At 39.8% G+C, this 13,012-nt stretch overlaps 1 protein-coding gene across 2 annotated transcripts in view; it reads left to right on the top strand.

Moving 5' to 3' along the window:
• OPHN1 (oligophrenin 1) overlaps window positions 1-4,895 on the top strand; it is a 414,702-nt gene extending 409,807 nt beyond the window's left edge. The window contains exon 24 of one of the 2 annotated variants that reach the window (XM_079125058.1): window positions 920-4,895. The gene's annotated coding sequence lies outside the window, so the exon portion shown is untranslated. The remainder of the gene's footprint in view (window positions 1-919) is intronic. The other variant, XM_079125057.1, reaches the window with a different exon arrangement.
• The last annotated feature ends 8,117 nt before the right edge of the window (window positions 4,896-13,012 follow it).

Here is a 13,012-nt window from a genome sequence, read left to right on the forward strand (position 1 = left end):
ATATTTCCTTTTCGGAGTCTCAGTTCCCCAGTCTCTTAAATGAGAATTTGGAACCCTGTAACTTTTCACATCCTTTGGGTCCATAAGGAAACAAGTAACCTCCCTTTGGGTATTATAGCAGGTGCCAAGAAGCTACCTTAGTATCTGTAACAGGGACTTCATTTCTTCAGACCAAATTGCTATTTCAGTCATACCTACCTGAACATTTATCCTTAGTCCTTTGTGTTCATCTGGTACAAAACACTTTCATATCCATTATCTTATTCAGTTCAAACTAGATGCCAGAAGTAGGTAGGATAATATGTGTTCTGACTCAACAAATAAAGGAACTGAAGTTCAGAGGAGATAAGTGACTTGCTAAGGTCATAGTCATCTTGGAGGTCAGGAAATGCTTTTCTCTACCTAGGAGTTCCAGTTGCTTAACTATCAGATTTCTGGCATGACATGAACCGATATACACATAACTGATATCCAAATATCTGGAGCTTAGCTTACCATATGCTCCTTGGCCTTCCTTTTCTTCTTATCACTACCAGTCCTCAGAGGTCCATAGGTTGATAAGCTTCTCCTTATCAACCTCCATAAAGGTGACGCCCCAATAAAAGGAAGTTTGAAGATACTGTAGGGCCATGCAGGTGGGGGTAATCTCAGAAGTTCTAGTATCAGACTTCTGTTTTCCCAGGTAGACCTTTGGGAAATTAAAGTTTGAAGGCACAAAGTCTCTAGCCCTGATTACTGTTCCATTGTAGGTCTGTTTTCTGGGATCTGAGCCCTAATGGCCTTTTCCCAGCCAGCCTCTGTTTCTCAGAAGATTAGCTACCAGTTGTAGGCTTTGCTACTTGCCTAGAAAGGCTCCACTGCTCAGTGGCTATTAAGTGTGTAACCAGTCCTACTAACTCCTTTCTTCTTTTTCTTTTAGGTTTTAAAATCCTTGGCCTCAGGGGATCCTTTCCAGGTCCTGAAAGGGTCTACTTCAAAGCCTTGTGTCCTGAGACATTTTGTGCTGAAGAGCAGCTCCTTCTTGGCCCTGCACCTTCAGGCTCATGGGAAGCCAAAAATAAGGGGCACATGTCCTAGACACATGTTTATTTCTCCTTTGTATTCTGTTTTCATCCCCTCAGAAGGTCTGTATTGAGCTCCTATAACACTGTGAATGGCTGGATTCCTTCAAGCCCCAGACTGCCAAAACCAAGATATCCACTGACCTGAGTCAAAGAAGGGAGCCTAGTTTTCAACTCTTCTCTGAACTTCTTGCTTCCTCAAAAGGCCATTGAACTCTAAAGACTTGGGGCTAAAGACTGGTCTTAGGAGTCTTGTCCTGAACTAAAGGCCACTTGAATTGGAGTCATTGCTTACCTTGGTTGAAAGGGAGTAGGAATGTTTGCTGAATATTGGAGAATCTTATCATGTCTCTTACTAAGTATGTGGACACTGGTGCCAGGTTGGTGCTCTGGCACTGTAATATGTTGCCAACAGTCTGTCTGCTGTGGGACCAGACAGCATGGGTGATGCGTCTCACACCCCACATGGACTTAGGAAGGTGGCCTTCCTGCTTTTGCCTACAGCCACTTAAGACAAATCTGCAAAGCATGTTTAGCATGTTAAAGCCTAGGTCTATTTGGATTATTCTTCCTGTTTTCACCTGACAGCTTTCTTTCTGAGCAAACAAGAAAAATATGAAAAAAAAAAAAACTACTCCAAATTGAAAACATTTCTTTAAAAAGGCAGATTGTGTTTGTCATATTGGAGTTCCTTTCTTGAGTCAAATGCTAGGGAAAATTGTTAAGATGGAGTGAGGCCAAGTAGTTGTTGCTATTTCTTCATGTTTGCCTTCTGCTGATCAGCTATTTTAACTCCTGAAAAAAGTAATTCTTAATCCAGTGTCCATGGATTCAGAAACTCCATGATGCCCCTGAGATGTTATGCATGATTCTGTGGCAATTTGCCTTTTCTGTGCCAACAGTTCATAACATTCTACTGAATTTCGAATGGGCCTATGACCCAAAAAACATTAAGAACCACACCTCACGAGATAAAATCATCATTTTACAACCCATAAAGTATTTGATTAGAAGGGGTTTTCAAAAGTATTGAATCTAACAGCCTTATATACTGGCAGAGCAAGTTAGTGACAACAGCAGAACAAGATCCCAGGTCCCTGGGCTGCTATGTGGCGTTCTTTCCATTACACCACACTTTTCCAGCCAGGGACCTTATGGTTGATGACTTTAATGGCCGTCAGTTTGGGGGTTTGGCTTTTACCCTTTTTCTTGAGCCTTTCCACATTTGCCACCAAGTGGAAAACTTCAAACCATAATCCTCTGATTCCCTTCATTGACCATGTCAATCATTGGAAGGGAATTAAATCCATGTAGTGGGTCAGAAATCTAAGAAACAGACATTTCCAAAACCTGTTTATTGAAGGGAATCTTCTGGAAGGAGTGTCAGTGTTTTGTTCCCAGGCAGGTGCTGGGACCATAGCCTGTCTTTAAGGTCCCTGTGTCTATAACATGGCCCAGTATGGGAGGAAGGGCTTTCCTACTTGCACTCTTCTAACATGGACCCACTAGTACACTGATTGTTGTATTGAGATTAAAGCATAAATATGGAGAGAGAGAAAAAAGAAACACATACATATGCCCAATCCAAACAAACTCTGAGATGTCTTTGGGATGGTGTTACTAAATGGCAAAAGTCACTTTTTTAACTCCAAACATGGTTTATAAGTGAGTTAGGAACATGTAAGCTAAATACATTGAGATCTTTTGTCAAAGTAATTGAGTGGAAACTTGATGCCATTCTAAATCAAAACATGCCCAGATGACCATATTGAGCTCTCTCCACTCTACCTGTGTTGAAGGCCATGTTGCTAAGGAACCAGGATCAAGAAAGTTATCATTTCACCTGCTGCTTACCCAAAAAAAATCTCTGTGAGGCTTGCTGGTCTCATACTGACTCCTGGTCTCTTGCAATGTCCTGTTATATGACTGACTAAAACAGATAGGTGTGCAGAATTTGACCACAGAACCAGTGGCCAATGGAACCTCAGTAGCTTGGAAGATGGTAGAGAAATAGTTTGATTATAGTTTTTTGGGTGGAAAATACCACAATCACCACTATAAAATTTGAAGATTATTGAGAGGCAGAGAAAGGCATGGCAATCCTAGTGGAAAAGCTATCCAGAAACTTGGTAGTGAGATTGCTGTGTTGCCTGGGACACAGATCAAGATCCTAGCATGAAAGATTGGTACAACCAGTCTTACTGGAAGCCAAGTAATAATGGCTGAAGTTGCTTCGACCCTGTTCTGAGCTATCCCCAAAGCATGAACCACATTGCTTCCCCTAGAACTCTGATTTAAAAGCTTAAGACTCTGGCAAAGCATGCTGTCATGGAATGAGATTGGCTTGGCCTAGGCTTGATGGTGTTTCAGAAGAGGCTATGGGAAGAGGGAAATAATCACAAAGTGGCAGCTATATAACATAATCAGCATACCTTAGCCAGTAGATTAGAAAAACTGGCAATGGATGAGCTGTAAGTCTTGAACTGGCAGTGATAACAAAGGAGCTAACAATTATAAAACACCTACTATGTGCTAGGTGCTTCATATATATTATCTCATTTCATCCTAAAACAGTCATGCAAGTATTCATCTCATTTTAAATATAAAGAAAGTATAGCCCAGTGGGCTTGAGTAAGAAGCTGAAGGGCATATAGATTGTAGTAAATAACAAACTGTGATTTGAATCTAGACCTCTCTGACTCTACCCCCATGATATATTTTTTTTTTTCTTTTTGTCACACTGAGGTGTTTAAACAGAGGTCACACTACTGGAACTAGTATGATTTTTGACTCTTGCCTGCCTAACAAATATTAAAAGGTAAGCATTTGATGGAGGAAGAGGATATGAGTCCACTCTACAGGGAAATGAAAATTAGGCTGGAAGATATTCCTAAGTTGGGCTTTCTCTTTACCTTCAGAGTATCTGTTTGGTAGTATTTTTAAAAGGATCATCTAGTTTTACTTGTCAAGTAAAAGAATTATTTTTAATTGATAGTTGGTTAGTCCTTGGCTTAGCCATTTTTCAAAGGGAAAAGATCCTTGTGTGTGTCTCCATACTTTGCCAATACTTCACCAAAGTTGTAGCATGTCCAATTTCAATCAAAGAATTTGTGACATGCATACATGCAGTTTGAGAAGCAGGAAAGGTCCCCTTGCCTCTGCAGTACTTGATGCCATGGTGTCAAAACCCTACGTAATTTTTTTGTGTGTGTGATAATAGTAAAAGGAGATGATTTTGAAAAAAAAAAAAGATTAAATTTTTAATTTTGAAGTTAAAAAAGTTGTGCATAGGGGAGTGTCCAGCCACTGAGGAGTGAAATTAAACATCCAATTTCAATAGTAAAATAATGTCAAGTAGAGTATTTCTAAAATAATTGGTCATCATGGGGAGGAAATCTTCCCTTTTCAAGTTCCCTGATGCTGTAATAACTAGAACAAATAAAGTAGTATAGGAAGCAGTTCTGTAACTATTAAATAATTACTTGTGAGAGAATGTAGATCAATGATGCTACTATAAAAGTAGCTGCAGACAAGTGGCCTTGACATATTAGAAGCCCAGAAAAAGCTTCAGAAACAATAAAAAAAATGCAGAGATACAAGATAACTTGAGGGAGACATTTTAAGTGAAGAAAAGCTTTCATTTTCATGAGGAAATGAAGCACTCAATGCCAAGAACATTAATAGAGGACTCAAAAGATTGCCTATGTGAAATGTATGTGTGAAATCAGAAGAAAATGAATGAGATTCTTGGGCCCATTCATGTGACTTTCAATAAAGTATGCAGACTGTCTGGTACAAATGGTCTCCATCTGTAGTTTCGTCATGAAAACAATTTTTGAACATATTAGTCATGGTGGTATGTACACCCACTATCTACCGTTCCTGTTGTCTTCTACAGATCTAGGAAACTTAGGCACAGAATTATTTTAGGCCTGTGAGTCTTAACGTAATTTCCACTTTGCACCCTGGCCTCATTCCGTTCAGCCTCACAGCATCACTATGGGATAACTGATAGTACCATCTTATGGATATGGAAATTTGAAGCTCAGGGAGATGATAAATGATTTGCTGAAGATCACACACTAGTGATTGATTTAAAAAAAACCTGGGACTGGAAACTACAGAGTGCATTCCATTTCTAATATACTTCACTGCCTCTGGTATTAGTGATGAATTCCTAAAGTAAATGAAGAAGATGCTTAGAAATAAGACTGTTAAAAACATAGGCAAGTCTTTCTACTCATAATGTGACCCAGCATTCCCAGCATCAATATTAGCTGGGAGCTTGTTAGAAATGCAGACTCTATGGGCCTACCCAGACATCTGGATCTGTATTTGAACAAAATTCCTAAGAGGCTCCTATGTATAAGTTTGAGAAGCACTGAATAGGGCTGATTTGTTGGGAATGGTTACAAAAATTGTTTCTTGTTTTGCTTTGCCCATGGCCTTGTGCTTTGGTGACAGGTGAATGATGTTTCTCCACCTCAAAGAATAGTGAAATCAGCCTAGTGAATAAGGAGACTAAAAGTTACTTGACTTTCAAACTCTGAACAATGGAGGTGGTGGAAAGGCAACTAGGGCCAGTTGGAAAAAATTCATTTCATGACCTCTGAGGGAATCAGCTTTGTCATTGCCTTTCTGGAATGCTGAACAAATTGCTCTTTTAGGCCTCAAGTTGCCTTTAAGCCAGGTGGTCTTATAGCACCTTTTCAACTTTGGCATTCTATTATTCTAGGGTGTGGATTTAACCAAAGCCTTCATTGTAATGAAAAGAGACCACTAGGCTGGCCCTTTTCTGGCCATACTTTAGTATCTTCAGTTTATATAAGAAGGGGCATTGTGATAGTAACTTGCAGAGTCATGGCAAAGCAACATTACTGGAAACTCCAAGGATTTAGGATGGGTATTACTTCAGTGAAACTGCTCGTGGTACCAGCACAAGGTTCTTTGAACCCTTGCAGCATTACTTTGGTAATCAGTTTACTTCCAGCAGCAAGAGTGGACTTGTGGTAGGACAGATAGGCTTTATATCTGGGAGCTTTGTCTCCATTACTTTTTCATGCTCATTAATTCATTTGAGCCCCACACAGCCTTATCTAATCAGAGCAAGGATAATTATCCCCATTTTATTAAAACTCAGATGGCATAACATGTCCTAGGTCATATAGCTAGGAAATAGAGTGGAGCATAGTAATTTCTTCTATGCTGTACTACTTCTCTAGGGAGGAGAAGCAGCCCTGAAAACCCTCAGCTCTTTTGGGATATGTTATCCACTTTTAAGTTGTTAATTGTGTCAACTCAGTTGCTTCAAAATACTGATTTTTTTTATCATGTTGGAGCATATGACAGTTGTATGAGTTGAAACCTTGCAGAGCACTTTTAGTTACTTTACATCATTTTGTCCTCATAGCAGTCCATAAGGTAGGAATTACAAGGTATTTTTGCCCTCATCTAGTATATGCACAAGTTGAAGCCCAGCAGCATTGCAGTAGTCTTCTCGTGCTGCAACTATAACAGATTATCATGAATTTAGTAGCTTAAGACAACATCTATATGTTATCTAAGAGTTTCTATTGTTCAGAAGTCTGTGATAGCATGGCTGAATTCTCTGCTTAGGTTCTCATGAGCCTAAATGAAAGTATCATATGACAGGCCTGTGGTTGTCATATGAGGTTCAGGGTTCTCTTCCTAGTTCACTGGTGTTCTGCATAATTAATTTCCTTCTTGTTGTAGGACTGAGGTCCTCATGTTTTGAACATATGGCTCTTTCCATCTCCAAGCCAATAACAACTTGTCAAATCCTTTTGATTCCACTGCTGAATTTCAAAGACTTCCTCTTCTGCCTCTGCTGTTTAGTGTCACTCCATAATTGGGATAATCTCATTTAGTTCATTCAAATAATGCAGGATTAGCTACCCATATTAAAGTCAATAGTAATCTTAATCACATCTTCGACATCTCTTTTGCCATATAATCACAGTCCTGGAGATTAAGGCATGGAAGTATCTTGGGGGCCATAATGGATGCTTATAACAGCCATGAAGTAGCTGCCTATAGAAGTTCTGGCTTTCAGTATGAAGACACATGGATGGTTGTCATCACCTTCATTCTGGAGAAAAAAATGACCATGGACATGCTACCTAACTGGGCAGTTAGAAACCCCAGGATAGTTCAACCTCTCTTACCTCTCATAAGCAAAGAACAACAGGGCAGTACCCAAAAGGAAGGAAACACTCAGGCTCTCAGAATTCCCCAAAACAGTGGTAGCAAGAGTACAAGGGTGACCCTTTGGGAGCAAATGGTATTCCTAGGTGGCTCTTTGATGCTGTTGACCTACCACTTAACTAGTCTCATTCTATCTAGGTCCTAGGGGAATTGGGCACAAGTGGTTTCCCCAAAGGTTCAAGATGAGAAATGTACTTCTCTTTATGTATTTGGCCAAAGAACACACTTACATGGTGTCTATTAAATGACATTACATTTCTAAGTTCCTTTTATTATTTAAATGATTTTGTTCTAGTAAATTCCTATGAGGTAGCTCCTGGCATTAGACCCACTATAGGTGAGGAAACTGAGGCATGGAATTTTACAACATTTGCCTAAAGCCCCACAGTCAGGAAATGGTGAATTTGGGACTCAAATCCCAACTATTTCTTTACCTAATCTTCTGGGATAATCTTAATCCACCAGCATGGGGAAATTCCCCTACAGAAGAGATTGAGCCCATTTGATTTCAAATTTCCTTAAACCTTTCACCCTCTAAGCTATGTGTTAGTGTCTATGTTCTAACAACGCAAATCATCACAGATGTTTTTCCTGAAGGATTCTGTTAAATTTAGAGACTTGCCAAGTATTATGGGGTCAATGAAGTACAAAGTGAAGACATCATATATTTTCTCAGAGGCCAGAAGGAGTCAGCTCAGGTGGATGGGATAAAAATAGAGTATCCCAGGAATTCATGCTCCAGAAAGATAGTTCCACTTGGAGACCTCCCATGAAATATGGGAATCTCCCTATTTTGGTGCGTATGTTGACTTGCTTTTACTACAACAAATACCTATGATAATCAACTTGTAAAGACAAAGGGTTTATTTTATCTTACAGTTTTAGAGGTTGAAGTCCATGATAAGTTGGCCCTGTTGCTTTGAGGTAGGCAACACATCATGGCAAGAGCACATAGTGGTGAAAAACTACATAACTTATGGTCAGAAAGCAAAGGAGAGAGGGAGAGGAAGGGGCTATGATCCCACTATCATCTTCAAGGGCACATCCCCAATGACCTGAAGATCTCCAATTAGGTCCTACCTCTTAAAGTTTCTACAACCTTCCAATAGTACCACACCAGGACCATGACTTGCCACGTGGGCCTTTGGAAGGACATTCCAGATACAAACGCTAGAAGTGTGTATTCAAGTTATATCACTTCCTCAGAAAATATGAATTCTGAAAACCCAGGCCCTCAGAATTCCCAAAAATAGTACCTGGAAGTAAGTTTGAAAAAGAGGACTTGCTTGGTTCTGGGGAATGAAGTTATACAGTGGCCTTCTCTATGCCTTCCCTTTCCCAGTCTTTTGACAGGTCTGTGGTAACTGACTTTTTGCTAGTATTGTCAGCCCTGAGTTTCTACCTCTGGTTTCTGCTTCTTCAGCTACTCTCACCTAAGTCCTGTGGTGCTGGAAGGTACCATCTCAGAACCATCAGGATGTGATAAAGGTGGGGTACAGACAACTTCAATCCTGATTGTACCTCACCTCTTCCTTCTCCCTTCTACCTACCAACCTCTGTGATTCAGGGTTATGTCTCCCTTCTGAAACTGAGATTAAGAGGGACTTAATAGAGACTCAGTTTCTCTGTTGCTCCTTCTGTCTTCTTTGCTAGGCACTTCCAATCAGATCCTGGCCTCTACCCTCCCAAGGAATGTACCATTCTTACATATATTTATGCCCCATTTCATAAATCATAACTTTTGCCCTCATTCTTCATGTTCTTCTGCATTTCCATGGTTAAGAGAAAGGAATCTAGAGACAGATTGTGTCATTTTATTCCCACTATGCCAGCTGGGAGTTATACCAATAGGGGCAAGTTTCTTCACCCAATTGTCCATGATTGACTCTTAATAAGTGCTCAATTAATATTGACAAGTAGTGGTGATAACAGTGGTAGTGGTAGAACCTGCCTCAGTTGCTCTCCAGGAATGGAATCTTTGTATATCCACCCAAGACTGGTTGATTAAACTCTGCCACATAAGACCTTCCTGTATGTTGTCTACCACCTCATTCTTGCATTCCATATTGTGGTGTTAGTCTGTTCATTGAAAAATGTCATGTTCCTTGGTCCCATGCTTGGTCCCCTAACCCCAACCACCCTACCTCAACTGTCCCCATACCTGGATTGGTTCCCTCCTTCCTTATTCTATCATGCAGGAATTTCATGACAATAACTCAGGCCTAGCTTCTCTGCCCTGTGTGTATGCCAATAATGAGACCAGGAAGATTCCTGTGTCTTGAAGTTTGATAAGGACTACTTCTTCTTATGATAATTTAGCTCCTGGTAGTGCAGCTTGGGTGTCTTCACCCTCCCTGAGCATCCTCCTACCATTCTGGGAAGAAGCTGTCTCCCACACTCCATTACTCACCTTTCCTCCTACATTCTGCACTCTTGTTATTATAATTGTACTATGGTGTTCCTTTAACAACATTCAGCAGAGGGGTGGATAGGTCTTGGAGGGGAGAGAGGAGAGAAGTGGTATGCTACTGGCTCTTTTTGCACTTAATTGGAAATTAACCTTGGACTCTTGTCTGTCTAAGGCATATTTATACCCCACAAGAAATCACATTATTTTCCATGAAGTGAAGAAGGTATCAAAAATGCCCTAGGAAATGAGTATAAAGATCCTTTAAATGAATTTGAAGAGCTCTGGAAAAGAAGCATAGACAGCCAAGTAGTTAGACCAGCCTCACTGTGACAATAAGGGGAAGGGAACTTAGCCCTGATCACAAGTATACAAGATGTAAGAATCAGATTCAGAGCTTTTGCATGATTTATGCTTCTACAGTTCAAGGTCTTTGGGGTTGAAACATGACCTGAAATGGAGGTGGAGTCCCCTGGAACCAAAGAAAGAAAACAAATATTGTCAAGCCTGTATTATGTGTCAAGCATGAAGTAAGAGAGGCCTGAATCCTTGAGCCTTCCCAGTGTGCCAGATATTAGAGTTAGTATGGTAATTGGGTGAAAAAGTACAACTGCCTGCCATACACATCACATATATTTTATATACATTGTCTTATTTAAGATTCCCAACCTCCTCATTTTATTTTCATTTTACAAATAAAGAGAATGACATCCAGAAAGATTGTTACCTGCCCAAAATCATACAGTGAATAAATGGTTTTGTTAATAGTCAAAGACCTCCAAAGCCAGTGTTGGACTGGTGTTTGGGAAACAAACATTTCATTCAGTGTGCCGTGCTGATGAAGTTAGAGCAATAGGAGTAAATAATGGTTTGGCCAGTGCCTGAATCAAGTTGGGGATGGGGGAAATTTAGGAACACCTGTAGATTATACTCAGTATTGAGATTTGGAAAAGGTGCTCCTCATTCAAGATACTCTATGGCCAAATGCCAGAAAAATTATACGAATCTATGATAGAAATCTGAGAGGCATCCCTAGATGTGTCTATCATGACTGTAATCAATGGTCCTGGGAAAGTACTCCAGAAGAGTATCTAAGACCTAGAAAGTCATTCTACAGATCAAATCCTGTGTGACTCTGGGAGAAGGAGATATAGTGGCTCAATTATTGGGAAGAAGGGATTGGAATTTCTAATTCAAATTAGAAATATATTAACTTATATTTTTCAATCCCTGAAAGCATTAGGATGCTGATTGTTAGCTTAGAGAAAAAAATGGGCAGTGGTGGAGGTTAAGAGACTTCTGCTAGGCACTTTTACTTTGAATTTCTCATTTAAACCTCATGAGAGCACTGGGAAAGTTAGTGTTATGCAAATTGTAGATATGAAGAAACTGAGGCTCTGCAAAGTTAACTTCTTTACTTCACATAACACAGATAATACATGGTAATATTGTTATTGATTTCAGCTGTGTCTAACACCAAAAAATAGTGTTTTTCTTCTTGTATATTAGGGTTCTCCAGAGAACAGAACCATTAAGCGATGAGAGGAAAAGAGAGAATTATTATAGAGAATTAATAGAGACTGAGAATTCCCACAATCTGTAGCCTGCAAAATGGAGACCACAAAAGCTAGTGGTATAATTCAGGCCGATTCTGAAGTACCCGAGCACCGCTGGCACTCAGGGCAGTAGAAGATCCATGTCCCTGCTCAAGTAATCAGGCAGAAATGGAAAGAGTTGAACTACTCCTTCCTCCATTATTTGCTGTATTCAGGATTTCAACAGATTACACGATGTCCATTCACATTGGGGAGGGCAGTCTACTTTACTGAGTTTACTGATTCAAATGCCAATCTCAATGAAAACACCTCCACAGACACCCTGAGAAATAATATTTAATCTGGGCACCACTTCATATAATCAGATTGACACAAAATTGATCATCACAATTTCACAGCATAACATAGCTGTTGGGGGTTTGAGTATATTTTTAATCAGTCAGTCAGAAGCATTAACTGGTGGCAGTGTCTTGGAAAAGAAAAAAGTTACAAAATCCCATTCTGAAATCCACGCTTCTTGGGTGGGCAGAACAAAAGTCAATGCCTAAGCCATAATGATGGAGGCCATACCTGTGTAGCCAGGATCTCCCAGGTGAACATCAACTTTTCCCCACCCACAGGTGTGTTCAGCTGAGATGTATACCACATTCTCCCCTCCCATTCTCAGACTTCTAGTAAACCCTAAGTCATCTATACACTTTTATACGTTTATAAAGGCTATATATTTTTCTAATTTCTACGTCAAGGAGGTGTGGGTGTGGATCCCCTTTTGCCCTTGCTAATTTATGAAACCCAGATATAGCTTTAGTTTGTGAGCCAGGCATTGCTATGATTCTTAGATCCATCTGGTTTCCATAACCTATGGTGAAGGTTCCAGTATTCCAGATGATTTTACTCTTTCTTGATATCATTTCAGGAATAATCTCCAGATTTGACAGTGGAAGGTAGACCAGATAGAGCTGGCCAAGCAACATGTATTTTCATGGAGGATTGAGGGACAGTGGGCACAGGGATCCAACACAGGACATAGACATCATGTACTTGATTAGCCCTCCAAAGATTTACAGGTTGTCCTCTCTCTCCAGGTCAATCAACAGACTGAGTGTTTCTCTAACTTTGGAAGAAAAGTGAATTTTCTTTTAGAAAAGTCATTCTCTTGAACTAGTTCCTTTCTTTGCTGATCTGAGAAAGTAATAATTATATTTTAATGGGGAGATAGGGCCCTACATCAATTTAACATATACATAGCACCTACTCTGTCAGCACTAAGTGCTTCACAAATATGAATTAATTTAATCCTCATAACAATTCTATGAGGTATATAGTTATTATTTAATAAATATGAAACTGAGACACAGATAGATTATGGGACTTGCCCAAGGTCACATAGCTAAGAAATGCCAGATTCAGGATTCAAACCCAAGCTCCTAATTCTGAGCTTTTAACTACTATGTTATCCTGTCTACATAGTATGGAGAAAATAATATGGGTTTTAGTAGTTAGACACTGCCTGGATTCTAGTGCTTACTATAATACTTACTACCTACATTATACCCTGACAAGTCACATCACATGTGAGCCTTATTTTTTTTTTAACTTGTAACATGAGGATGCTGACATATGTCCCTTAGTTCGTTAGCAAGGAATCAAAAGAAAGTAACCAGTCTGGAGTGTGTATTCAGCTTTGTTCCTCTTTTCATTTTCCTGAAGCTTGATACCAAGCCCATTTGGTATCTAGATTCACTGGTCAAATCAGCTTAGCC

The sequence above is a fragment of the Sciurus vulgaris genome (genome assembly GCF_902686455.1).
Source record: "Sciurus vulgaris genome assembly, chromosome: X".
Lineage (NCBI taxonomy): Eukaryota > Metazoa > Chordata > Mammalia > Rodentia > Sciuridae > Sciurus > Sciurus vulgaris.